At 47.4% G+C, this 11,938-nt stretch overlaps 1 protein-coding gene across 8 annotated transcripts in view; it reads left to right on the top strand.

Annotated features, from left to right (window-relative positions):
* The first annotated feature begins 394 nt into the window (after nucleotides 1–394).
* The window catches only part of LOC120809321 (protein-methionine sulfoxide oxidase mical3a-like), a 48,798-nt gene continuing 37,254 nt past the window's right edge, over nucleotides 395–11,938 (top strand). For all 8 annotated transcript variants that reach the window (XM_078082028.1, XM_078082029.1, XM_078082024.1 and 5 more), the window contains exon 1: nucleotides 395–588. The gene's annotated coding sequence lies outside the window, so the exon portion shown is untranslated. The remainder of the gene's footprint in view (nucleotides 589–11,938) is intronic.

Below are 11,938 nucleotides of genomic sequence, written 5' to 3'. Positions count from 1 at the left end.
GAATTGCTATAACATCTCTGCAATTTTGCTATCGTATGAAATGACGACCGCCTTTTCTTGTTGTGTAAACTAGTTGTAATATTTCTGACACCACGTGAAGGCAGCCGTACTGCTGCGTCACGATGGAAGAGACCAATTGGATTAAATTGAGTTAAACCACGCAGGCTCATTCCAAGCAGTAGTGGGGGGGTGTACCTTCTATTTTTAAATACAGCCGGATGATTTCTGACATAACACGGTGTATTCCTAGCATAAGTTGGCGGGGTGTTTTAGCCCATTCACCCTTTTCCGGTTTACATTGAAATAAATAACATCGCTATGTTTCGGTAAAGTGTCATGCATAGACTTGCTCGCTTCCCCCCCTCACCTTGTCGTGCTCATGGTTTCGACCGATCCCTCTCTGTCAGTTTCAAGTCGCGCCTTCTCCTCCGCTGTGAGGCTCCTCGCTCCGGCCTCAGCGAACGCTTCCCGAACCCCCAAAAATTACACCCCGCCAAGAGGATTTTACGGGAATATCTGGAGCCACGCGCGGACATGGAATAGTTCCGGCCACGTACGAGCGAATGATAAAAGCCACTCACTCCAGAGGTAAGAAGGGATGTTCTTAGCGGCGCGTTGTGTAACGTGTTACCCGGGACCCGCTGCGTGTCCGGGGGAATGTCACGCTCGCGTGGTTTTAGCAGAGTTACTAACGATCTTAACTACGTTGTTTTTTTGTGCATCGTACGTGCGCGTTGCTGAAACGGCGCATCAGAGGATCTGCAAACTCTGCTTTGAACGTCTGTTCCATGTCACGTTGAGTTCTATTGAAGAGCCTGTGGAATGTGTTGAATGGTGGCGATGTTTGCACTATTGAAATATCCTCATATGGGGCGCGATGATGTGGCTCAAAGTCTCCTCTCTTCTTTAGGTGTGTCCTTTTATTGACAAATATCGGATTGGTATTATTACAATTTCAAATGATGTTGTTGTATACGAAGGCTACTTTTGAAAAACAACAACATGCTAATTGTTTGTCCTTGACAGGGAGCACCAGTTTTCTTTTTTGTTTTTGTTTGGGACAATCCAGCTGCTCCCATGCATTACCTTTTTAACGTCACATTTTTTACACATATGTTGCAGAATAGTATAGAACAACACACGCCAATCCCAAGTTGTGTTAAACAACAATCGAGCACAATGGTTTTTCGGTATCTAATGTAAGCAGAGCCTCCAAAAAAAGAAATGAACTGGACGAGCGATGATGCTCAAAGAGCGTGAGGGATGGTGGTGGTGTTGTTGTTGTTGTTGTTGTTTTTAGGCCCAGAGGTCCAACCTGTTGCACCGTAGAAGGTTGGACCGACTTCTCATCATGCGATGGCAATCAGCCCACTGATGCATGCTTCACTTCGTTGTGCGTCCCCCCGTTGACGACACATACCGTTCCAGAGGTGGACCACGCCATCGACCCCGCCACCCCCCCCTCCCCTGTGGCTCGGTGGAGCGGTGAGGTCCTGACCTGGCGGAGACCCATATCTGCTTGAAGCGCTCGTTCTTTGGATCTCCGGTATTCACCCGCGTCGTTTCGTCGTTTCATCCGCCTCCTCTTCCTGGCCGCAGCAAGCGTCGATGCAAAGGCGTCCCGAGAAAGGTCTTCTCCCACCGGTGGGCAGGTGCTACCTCTGTTAGGCCGCCCGTGTTCCCATAACTCGCTGTTTAGCTCCTTTATGGATCAGGATGCGGAACAGAGAAGGACCAGGGGAAGGATGTTTGCTTAGACGGCATTGAATCCTTTTCGTAGGTCTGGGTGATCGGACGTGGCTGCACGTCGTGAGATGATCGACGTGTGTCATGGAGCGCTGTTTGTAAGGAAGCAACCGGGAGACATGTTGCAAATCGATAAATGGCAATATTGGCATCACGGGATTTCTAATACAGTCTGATGGCGTCTTTTGAGCTTTCTATTCATCCATGTTGTGATGATAAACTAGGCTGGCTTTCTGTCTCTCATATTTATTGTTTTTGTTTCCCCTCTAAAAACAGCTAACTGTGCACTCATTCTCCAATTTATTCATAATGAAGAGTAATGTCTTCTATTCTAGTCAGCGGATTTCGCTGCTATGTCCCCCCCTTTCATCATGGAGTCGGAACAACAAGCCGTTTCCTCCTCATAAAGTGGTCCGGTGGACTCTGCTGGATACCCGGACGAGGCTGGTTTAATAATTCAATCCGTTTGATGGCGCCTGCCTCATCTTTTTGAAGGCGGTGTGGAAACACTGACCCCCCCCCCCCCCCCCCCTCGCTTAACTGTCTCTCCGAGGGAGGGGGAGAGAGAGAGCGAGATCCTGTCTGGCACCGACCCTACAAAGTACCGCACCGCTACGGGAGGCGGGACGTCCTCTGAGGACACCTCCTGCCGTGTCGTGACCTTCGGGTTTAGCCTCCCGCAGGTCCGTTGGCTCGCGTGAAGCCCGCTGCTGTCGGGCCGGCGTGCAGATTGCGGTCTGCAGCCAGTGAGTCCCTAAAAGGAGTCTGCAGACAGGAGACGCTCGCGGCGCCTTGTTAACCGTTTCAGGGTTCTGCGTCGACCGCGTACAGCAAAGGAAGGCACCGCGCGATGAAGCACAGTTTCCATGTTTCCCGACCTCCAACCGTGTCCTGAAATGAGGTCGTGTGAGTGTTGGCCTGTTGCTCAGTGTTGAGTCAGACGGACAGAAGCCGTTAAGATACCGTGGATGTTAGAATGTTGCTGTTTTTCCATTTCGTTTTTTCTCAGCAGAACAATTCCCAGCGTGGCTTCATGCACGTCCGATTCGGAGGGCTAACGGCGAAGCCCCCCGGGTTGATGTTGTGCGCGGGTCCGTTTGCTTTGGTGATTTCTCGCAGCTCCACATTAAAGACGTTTGCAGGGTGCTCAAGCTCCTGAAAGGTGCTGTGTGACGTGAAGCAGAAGCACTTTGCCCCTTCAGCTTCCCTCAGCTCTACAAATGCTTTCAGTGCTTTTAAACCATTAAGAACCGTTAAGAATGATGACTAGATGACGTTGCTGGGATTTGATCTCTCCGGTCCTCGTCCTAACATGCATCACACCAAAGGTCCAACTAAACACGTTTTACTCCAAACATTAGCTTAGAATGAGGATCTAAACGTGTTGCCAACGACCCTTGAATAAACCATGTCCCTGCACTCCGATACACAACAAAGAGCCGGCGCGTCCTGATAGATTTTACCTTTTGGTCTGACACACCGTTATATATCCTATATAACAGCTTGTCCTCAGCTAACCGGCTACAGGAAGCATCTACCAGCTGCTCAGCTTATGGCCGTGAGCCCTCCTCTCATGTCGGGCCCTTTGACTCCAGCAAACCGCCCGTCCCTCCAGGGGACACGTCGTATTTCTGTGTGTGTGTGTGTGTGTGTGTGTGTGTGTGTGTGTGTGTGTGTGTGTGTGTGTGTGTGTGTGTGTGTGTGTGTGTGTGTGTGTGTGTGTGTGTGTGTGTGTGTGTGTGTGTGTGTGTGTGTGTGTGTGTGTGTGTGTGTGTGTGTGTGTGTGTCCCGGGGCCTTGTTATCCGCCTATCTGCACAAGAGATGAATTCTTCTTTTGGCAGCCCTCATGGAGAAACAAGCCCTCCTAAATGTTCTTTCCCAGAAGAAGGTAAACAGCCTTTCGCAGGCCAGGCCTCCCAGTGTCTTTTCTTCCGTCCCGGTGGGGCTGGATTTCTGTCTGTGGGTTGAAAAAGTTTCTCTTTCACCCCCCCACCCGATAGGCACAACCAACCTGTGAATGTGTAATATTAGTGTGGGCAGTAACTGGAGGGCTTGTGTTTGGGTGGGGGCGGCCTCTGCCACTACTTTAATTATACAGAAAGATGCCTGGCTGACACCTGCTTCGCACAGCAGCTGTCAGAACTACAGACACAATGACCGTAGTTAAAGTGCTTTTTTTTTTTTTTTTTGACAAACTACGTTTCATTATTTATTTATTTATTTATTTTTTTAATGTCTGTGTTCAAGGCCAATAAAGTTATCGAAATATTTTGTTATTTAATAATACAAACGACGTTGGAAAAACAAAAGGCAAGAGTCGCAGAATTAAAGCGAGGGAATATACATTTAGGCGAGATATAAAAAAATTGTAAAATATAAATGTTGCACTCTTCTTCTTCTAGTTAAATTCACTCTTCTCTAGTTACCCCCCCCCATCCTTTTTTATTATTGAAACAAAATTTCATAGCCATGTACTTGTCATGTCCTAATCTGTGCTGCGCCCGATTAGCTCCTTGTAATATGTGAGTCAGGGATTAAAGTTTAGTCTTTTTTTCCATCCTCTCCTCGATAAAGCTTACGGCTTCGTGGCTCTGTGTGGGTCTTCAGTTACCGTCCCACTGGATCATCCTGTGATCAATCTACACTTTTATATTGCCTCTAGCAGGTTTCTTGTCAGTGTGATTGCTGGGGTTGGCACCTACACATTGGAGTGAGTGTGTGCTCGCTGAACGAGGACAGCTGATATTTGTAAACCAGCCATCCACGGGCCTCGGTTTAAGGTTCGTGGCCACGTCGCTCCGGCAGTTGATTCAGGGAACACAACCTCGCTCTTAATTAACTGCAACTGGAGCCCCCCGCGGGCCGGGCCGCCTGCCCCCTGCAGCTGCCTCGCTGCTCTCCGGCAGGCTGCCGCGGCTCCGGGGCTCTCCGGGTTCCCTCGGGGTTGTGGCATCTCGCGGGTCTACATTGCCGCGCCGTTGGCGAGTCGACGACAGTTTGCTCACTCCCCCGCTTTCTCTCCGCGACCTGTTTACCATGTGAACCGCTCACGCCCCCCCCCGCCATGCGCCGAGGTCACGACAGGGTTGTTGTTGTTATGACGAGGTTGCGGCTTGTGCTGGCTGCGTGTCACGTTTGCATGTCCCGCCAAGGCTCTGCGTGGCAGGTCGGAGGCTTCTCCGGTCAGAGGATATTGATTTATGAAGCTATTTCAAAACGAGGCACTGGCTTTGGTAAATGATTCCCTGAACGTTGAGCAGTGACGGTCCGGGTCGACATGCTAGACTGTTTCCTGGGACATGCATGTGATTTCTCACAATTCACACGATTCTGTATCCATGCAGTGTCTTGTTTCTCATTTCTCTCCTTTTATCTGTAATTCTCAGGGACGAGCTCACACACACACACACACACACTCAGCCAACAGGAGTACAGGCATACAAGTACATACAAGCTGTGTGTCTGTTCGCATCAGAGCTCAAAGAACATGCAGACATTTGGTCTCTTAAACCCCCGACTTGGCCTTTTGAGTCCCTTCTCCGGACGTATGGAATGCCGTTTTAGTCAAAATTAAATAAATGAAAAGTGGCATTATGAAATAAAAGTATCATTAAATAATTAAATGTATTTATTGCCTCATTTATTTATTTCATGATGCATTTCAAATGCATATTTCATGTATTTACGTATTTATTCATTTTGACTAAAACGGCATTTTACAAATGCAAGGCAATTTACAAATGCAGATCAAGAATCGATCCCCCCCCCCCCCCCCCCCCCGTTTGCCAAGAGCCACCCTCCCAAAAGCAAGAAGCGTCCTGGTCTCTGTAAAATTGTAGTCGATCTGGATCGTGCGTCCTCTGGTTACACTGAAGTAAAACAACAGAGGAGCCGTGACCAGCTCTACTCGACCGTCTTGAATTATGTCACCTAGAAAGGGATGAAGGTCGCACACCAAGACTGTATTTAACAAGTGGTCATTGTGACATCCCCCACTGGTCTGTGGACGGTTTGCTTTCATGGACAGAAAACACTGGGAAAGTTTATTTTGAGAGGTTTCCACATGTTCCTCCAGTCTGCTCAGTTGGGCTGCCGACGGCAACCGTCGACTCTGCGCAAAAGCAAGTGACGGTGAAAGCGTCACACATTGTGTAGCCGGTATTCTACCCATTCCAGGCTGTGGTTATGTTAAAGTGATCGGCTTCAAAGTTCAAAAAAGCAAACAGCAAACAAAAACAATTTTCTTGTGAACAAATTAGAAAAGGCTTCTGAGTCTGTGCACAGACTGCTTGCTTATAGGTGTGAAACACGGTCGATTTTTAGATCGGCCTGCCAGAACCTGCCGCCGCGATTTGAGTAACCAGCTACAATTCCAACTGGAATGCCACTTTTCCCACCGTCCATAAGAAGCCATGAACACACAAGACCACACGAAGAGCAAAAAGCACAGCTATGAATAGCACTGCCTGTAAAAATCCTTGTGGATTTTACCATCTGGTTATCTGTCCCTGATTTGCATATTTCACACCAGCGTGTGTGTGTGTGTGTGTTTGTGGTGAAATGGAGGCACGTCCGCTCCGATCCAGCTTTCCCTGTGAACTAGGAGGCGTAATCTGAGACCGGCGAACACGGACCAGTCTCCGAGGATTAGCCGTGACCATGGTGGAACTGGGTGGGGGGGGGGCGTGCAAGAGAGAAGACGAGGATGCCCAAGGAATGTTTTTAAAACAAATGAAGGTCGGATTAACCAGCATTTGATCAAAATTCAGTCCGGCGGGTCAATCAGGCACTGAATTTATTCCACGGCAAAACCAAACATCTCAAATTGGTTCCTTTTGTCGCTGTGTGTTCACACGAGAAGGATGATGGACATGAGTGCAAACAGAGGGGCCAGGATGTAAAAAGTGACCTTGGAAGGCCTCATAACTCAATCACACAAAGGCCTGAGCGTTTCTTACCGGCAGGCGGAGTCATGGGAAAGTACAGGACGACGTGTAGCTCTCCCCTTCCTACCCGTATTCATTACAAAGCAAAGAGCTGAACTTCCGAGAGGCTCCACTCAGTACGCGTGGATAAACCGATATCGCCGGTGCTGACGTTGTTTATCTGCCAGGGTGGACTGAGCCAAGAGGGTGAATTTGTGGCAATGATTCTGTGAATAGTCGCTGTAAACTGGAGAAAAATCTGCAGAAAAAATTTTGATGATAAGAAAAGGCATTTCATTTTATTTTACAAATGTGAGCGGGATTTACAAACGCAAAAGGTTGTGACAACATGTAGACAAGCTGCAAAATACGCAGTACAAGAGCCAGAAAGGACAGATTTTACTGCAGAAAAATTGTCATTATTATTAATTATTTTTTAACGTTCCATTGCAAATCAATTTTCCTGCGCATGGCTACTTTCTCAAGCGTTAACATGAGCGGTCATAAAGGTCTGATAAGACGGTTGTTTATGAAATACCTTTTTATCATATTAAAACAAAATGATTTTATTCATTCACTGCACCATCCACCTTTTTAGTACATCAAAATTACCAGAACTAAATGTAAACCGTTAACGTCTGGTGCAATCTGCAACAATATGACTTTCACATAGCAGCCCCATCCGAGTGCTTCAGCCTCGCGGCCGGCAGGCGTTTCCTTGCTGGTAAATCCATATTCTCACCATTCATACTAGAATCACGTCACTGAAACTCTCGGTTCTGCATCTCTGGCACATTTACTCAGCAAAACATTGCTGAAGCAGAGTAGCTAATCGTGGTGTCAACTATCAAGGACAAAAAGTTTAAGGACTGCAGAGTGTTTGAACGCGCTCTTTGCTCAGTGTACTGCGTGTGTGTGTGTGTGTGTGTGTGTGAGTAACCTGCTTGGTGGTGCAGAGCGGCATAATGACTACATCTGGACAATAACCGATATCAAAGGGTGTGACCCAGCTATTCATTCTCCCTGTTGACTCACGCTTTGTGTGTGTAATCTTTGTGTTCACGCAGTGATAATGTTTGGAGGGACAATCCATGAGTACTGTCCTTTCAGGTATTTGTATTTCTACTAGTTTTTGATCTTCTGGTTCATACAAACACTTCTGTTTGTAGACTTGAATGTGGAGAATACCTCTCAGCGTTTGACACGATGCTCTGAATTTGATTCTTTTGTTGAGTAACAATGAGCGTCCCTGACAGAGCTTCGGTCGTTTTGGAAATACGAACAAAAGAAGACCTCAAAGTTGGGAAAACATCCAAAAATGATCAATGGGCTTTGTGGATCCCACTTGCACCTTAGTTGTTATGCACAGCTGTACACACACACACACACACACACACACACACACCCTTTTGATGAGGAAATTGTTGTATAAGGTGTCAATGAGACTATTGGATTATTGTAAATGGCACAGACTTTCAATAATAATTGGGTTACTCATATTCAAAAATGAGCTTTTTTGAGTTGTAATATTCATACATAATAGAAATACTTGCAAATATAATGCATGATGACAGGGAAAGCTGGCAGAATCATTCATTCATTCATTCATAGATTTTCCCTGAACCTTTAACCCACTCAGATACATCCGCTTTTTATTATATTTTTGTGTATCTTAATGATACTATTAATAAATGAACTACATCATTCATGTGATGAGAAGGAACTTGTTTTGTTGTTACCAATCAATCTGGTAATCTGTCTATATACAGCTGATAAGACCTTTTCATCAATTCTTGAATTGCTTTTCCTTTAATAATCGGTCCAGTTACACGATGACGGCGCTTGCAGCCCGTGAACAGGCCACACCTGCAGCCACATTTCTCTGTATTTGTTCTAGTTAAACTGTAAGGCAAACATCGCCTTGCACGGTGACCTATTATAGTGACTACCTGCCGGGAGTAATGGCCAACGAAAGGAAGAAATAATCAGAGACATAAAACGCTGCGATCCAGCTGTTACTACAGCGCGTTACACCCGGTGAACAAGCGGGATGCACCAAATGTTCAGCTCGCACATCGATTACGACAAAGACAAAGACCTGGTTGAATCCCGATGGATGAGAGGAGGAGGGAGGCTGGGACGTGGCTTTCATCTGCACGGTGTCTTCTGTCTGTCGTCAGTGAGCCGGAAGACGACTCAAGGCCTGTTAATTAGTGCTGCCATGGCGGCTAACGCAATTTACGTGAATTGTTCACCTCAAAGCTTCTGTGTTGTGTGTTTTTTTTTTTTTTGCTGTAAGTAAGAAAGCGCCACAATAGACACGTCTGATTGGTGCTTGATTTTCTGTTCTCAGTTATGTTGAAAGAGGAAATTCCACGTGTTTGAACAACATATCATTGTGAATTCTCTCAGGCTGGGACTTAAAGCCTGGAATGAAAAGGCGCAATACAGACAAAAAATGAATAATACGCTTCATTTGTTCAACCGTGGAGATGAATTGTGTTTGGTAGTGACGGCATACACTATGCGTAGAAGCCGTGCTGTCACACGTGTAGCCTAGTGGCCTAATCTCTGGCTCTATTTTTACATTAGAGGATGATGTAATACTCCCAGCAAAAAGCTGTGTGTGTGTGTGTGTGTGTGTGTGTGAAGCTTTGCCTGCATGAGTGTAAATTCTCTTGAGAATCCTGCGAATGCGAGAAATCCTGCAGCTCATCCCGATGTCAGGAGATTTAGAGAGCCAAAGCTGCTTTGATGGTCCTTCTTTTTATTGTCCACTTTAAATAGATTTGTTGAATTTTTAGCATTGTAGAAAACCCCAGGAGGAAGTTTATTATCCCCCCCCCACACACACACACTTGACACGGTTAACGCCCCCGGCCCGTGACGCCAACGTGCTAATGCGTCGGGGTCCTCTGAGCGTTGCGGACACGCATGGTGCAACATTTACTGTTGAATGAGCACATGTGTCACTATTATTCAAATGACAGGCCCGGTCTGTTGTAGGTATCGGGGGGGGGGGTGGATCATTTTGTCTTGTGTGTGTGTGTGTGTGTCACAAAGGTTACAAAATGATATACAATATCAAATAGCTGTGCCTTGGTAGCTGAAGTGTCGTGTACATGGTGTCAGCTGTGTGTCCTTCACAGTGAAAAGCCCACTGAGGGAACCACTTAGGCGCCCTGCCGTTCATTTCCCCCGTGAGGCATAATGATTGCCCCTGACGCCGCTTGGTCCCATGTTCCTGTTCTTTTTGACAGTGGCTTCTGGGGCGACCTGATCCTGCTCCGCCACACAAAAACGCTGTCGACGCGGATGAATCTCTTTGCTGGCCTTCTGTCATCAAGTTAAGAACCTCGTTATGAAATGACCTTGAAACTGCCTTTCGTGTTGCAGTGTTTGGCGCAGCCCCCCCCGCCCCCCTCCCCAGCACTCGAGGCTCACTGAAGAAACTGCGAGCGTGTCTGAATGTCAGCGTGAGCTACAGTCAACATTGCAGTCTCGAGTCCTCGTGGAGATAAACAAACAGGCTTAAGACGTCTGATAACTGCTCGGGCGCCGTTTATGTACTCGCCCCGCCTTTCTACGACAGAGCCGCTACGGTTGACCCGCGCGTTAAGTAATCCGTATCGAACGCCGGCTGTTTTGATGACAACCGATCCCTTTTTAATGTTCCGTGACCGGCGTTGAAGCCGCTCTTAACACCGGGACGAGGCCGTGTTTCGGCTTTCAAGCTACTGAAATGATGACGATGACGCACTCGCGTAACCCCCCCTCCCCCGACCTGACGGCTCGTCTCGTGGCGGATACGATGCAGCAGGTTCGGAGGAGGCCCATCCCGCTTTTCCCGACCTTCGCCCCCGCCCCCCTCCGATCCCGGCTGACTGAGGCCGAGCCAAAACCAAGAGCCAGCTGATTCCACTGCAGTGAGGAGTTGGCAGCGTGTGAAAAGGCGGCCCGCTGACCTCCCTTTCCTCGTGTGGTGCCACTGGGTCCTGGGACGGCCCCTCGTACACCAGCTCAGAAGCCCTCCCACTGGAGTTCTTCTAGAGGAAGTGTCTGCCAGTGTTGATATCCATGTGTGTTCCTCTGGATTACCGTAGATTGACCCCCGTCTTCGCCTGACCGGTGACTCAAAACATGTCTTTGACTTTTTTTTCCCCTCACATTAACATACCTACATACCGTACAGTCGTTTGACCTCTTTAGGAAACACATTTCCTGTCATACAAATCATTTGTGATTTAAGGCTGGCGTGTGCGTCTGCGTCGTTGCAACGACGCACTCGTTTCGATTCATGGTTCTTAAGTCTTGCGTGTGTTGCAGAGCAATTCAGCGCCAGAACAACAGGTGGAGTAACGCGTTTCTGGTGAAGACGACCTGGAGAGTCACGTCTTTGTGTGTGGAGGTTGTTGGTTAGTTTATTTATTTATCATAGACTTTATTGCCCCGTGCATCGCCACTGCTGCTTTTCATCGCGGACACATTTGTCCCGTATTTTGCTCCACAACTTTGTTCCCCTCTCGACCGGCAAACCGGCGTTTGTGGAGATCTCCCTCCATGAATCAGAGGCCACCCGCGCGTCCTTCTAGTCCGCCAATGACGGCTTGTATAAGCGCTCATATTTACGCATTTCTTCAGACAAAAGTTCTTTAATCTGATCCGTTCTCTCGTAAACATTCTTCGTTTTAATAATGCCGGTATTGTGCTATGAAAACGGAAATGTGAGACTCCGTAAAGGACGTAGTTAGCGGACCAATCGCAGCGTAGTGGGTCGACGCACGCAAGGAGGTGTGAAAAGGGACAAGGGTCGCTCTGAAAACGCAGAAGCATAAACTAGGCTTTTCTCTTATGTCTGATGTACTATAGATGTCTAGCTACAGCTAGCACTTAGCTTAGCCATCCAACAATACACCTACCAGCACTTTACAAATGAACATGCAATATCTTTAAAGTAAGCTGTAGGCAGTCTGGATATTTTGATATTAGAAGGTAAAACAGAAAATATCAACAATGCATTTTGTCTCTTTTTTTCCCTCGTTGACGCTGGTTCTTGGGATGCGTTGAATGAAAACTCCCCGGGGGGAGCTGTTTTGCTTGAAATGTATTTTATATATTCTTCAAATAGAGGGGTTGAAGCTCGGTTCTTTATTGCATTCCCCATTACCACTTCTGTGCGAGGGTTTTGCAACATTCCTTTCGTCCTCTTTTACGCGCACTGATGTAACGCTCACCTTCTAAAGGTTGCTCGTGGCACACACACACA

Source organism: Gasterosteus aculeatus, chromosome X (genome assembly GCF_964276395.1).
Source record: "Gasterosteus aculeatus chromosome X, fGasAcu3.hap1.1, whole genome shotgun sequence".
Taxonomy (NCBI): domain Eukaryota; kingdom Metazoa; phylum Chordata; class Actinopteri; order Perciformes; family Gasterosteidae; genus Gasterosteus; species Gasterosteus aculeatus.
The sequence above is the reverse complement of the archived record's forward strand: the minus strand, read 5'-3'. Positions and strand labels throughout refer to the sequence as shown.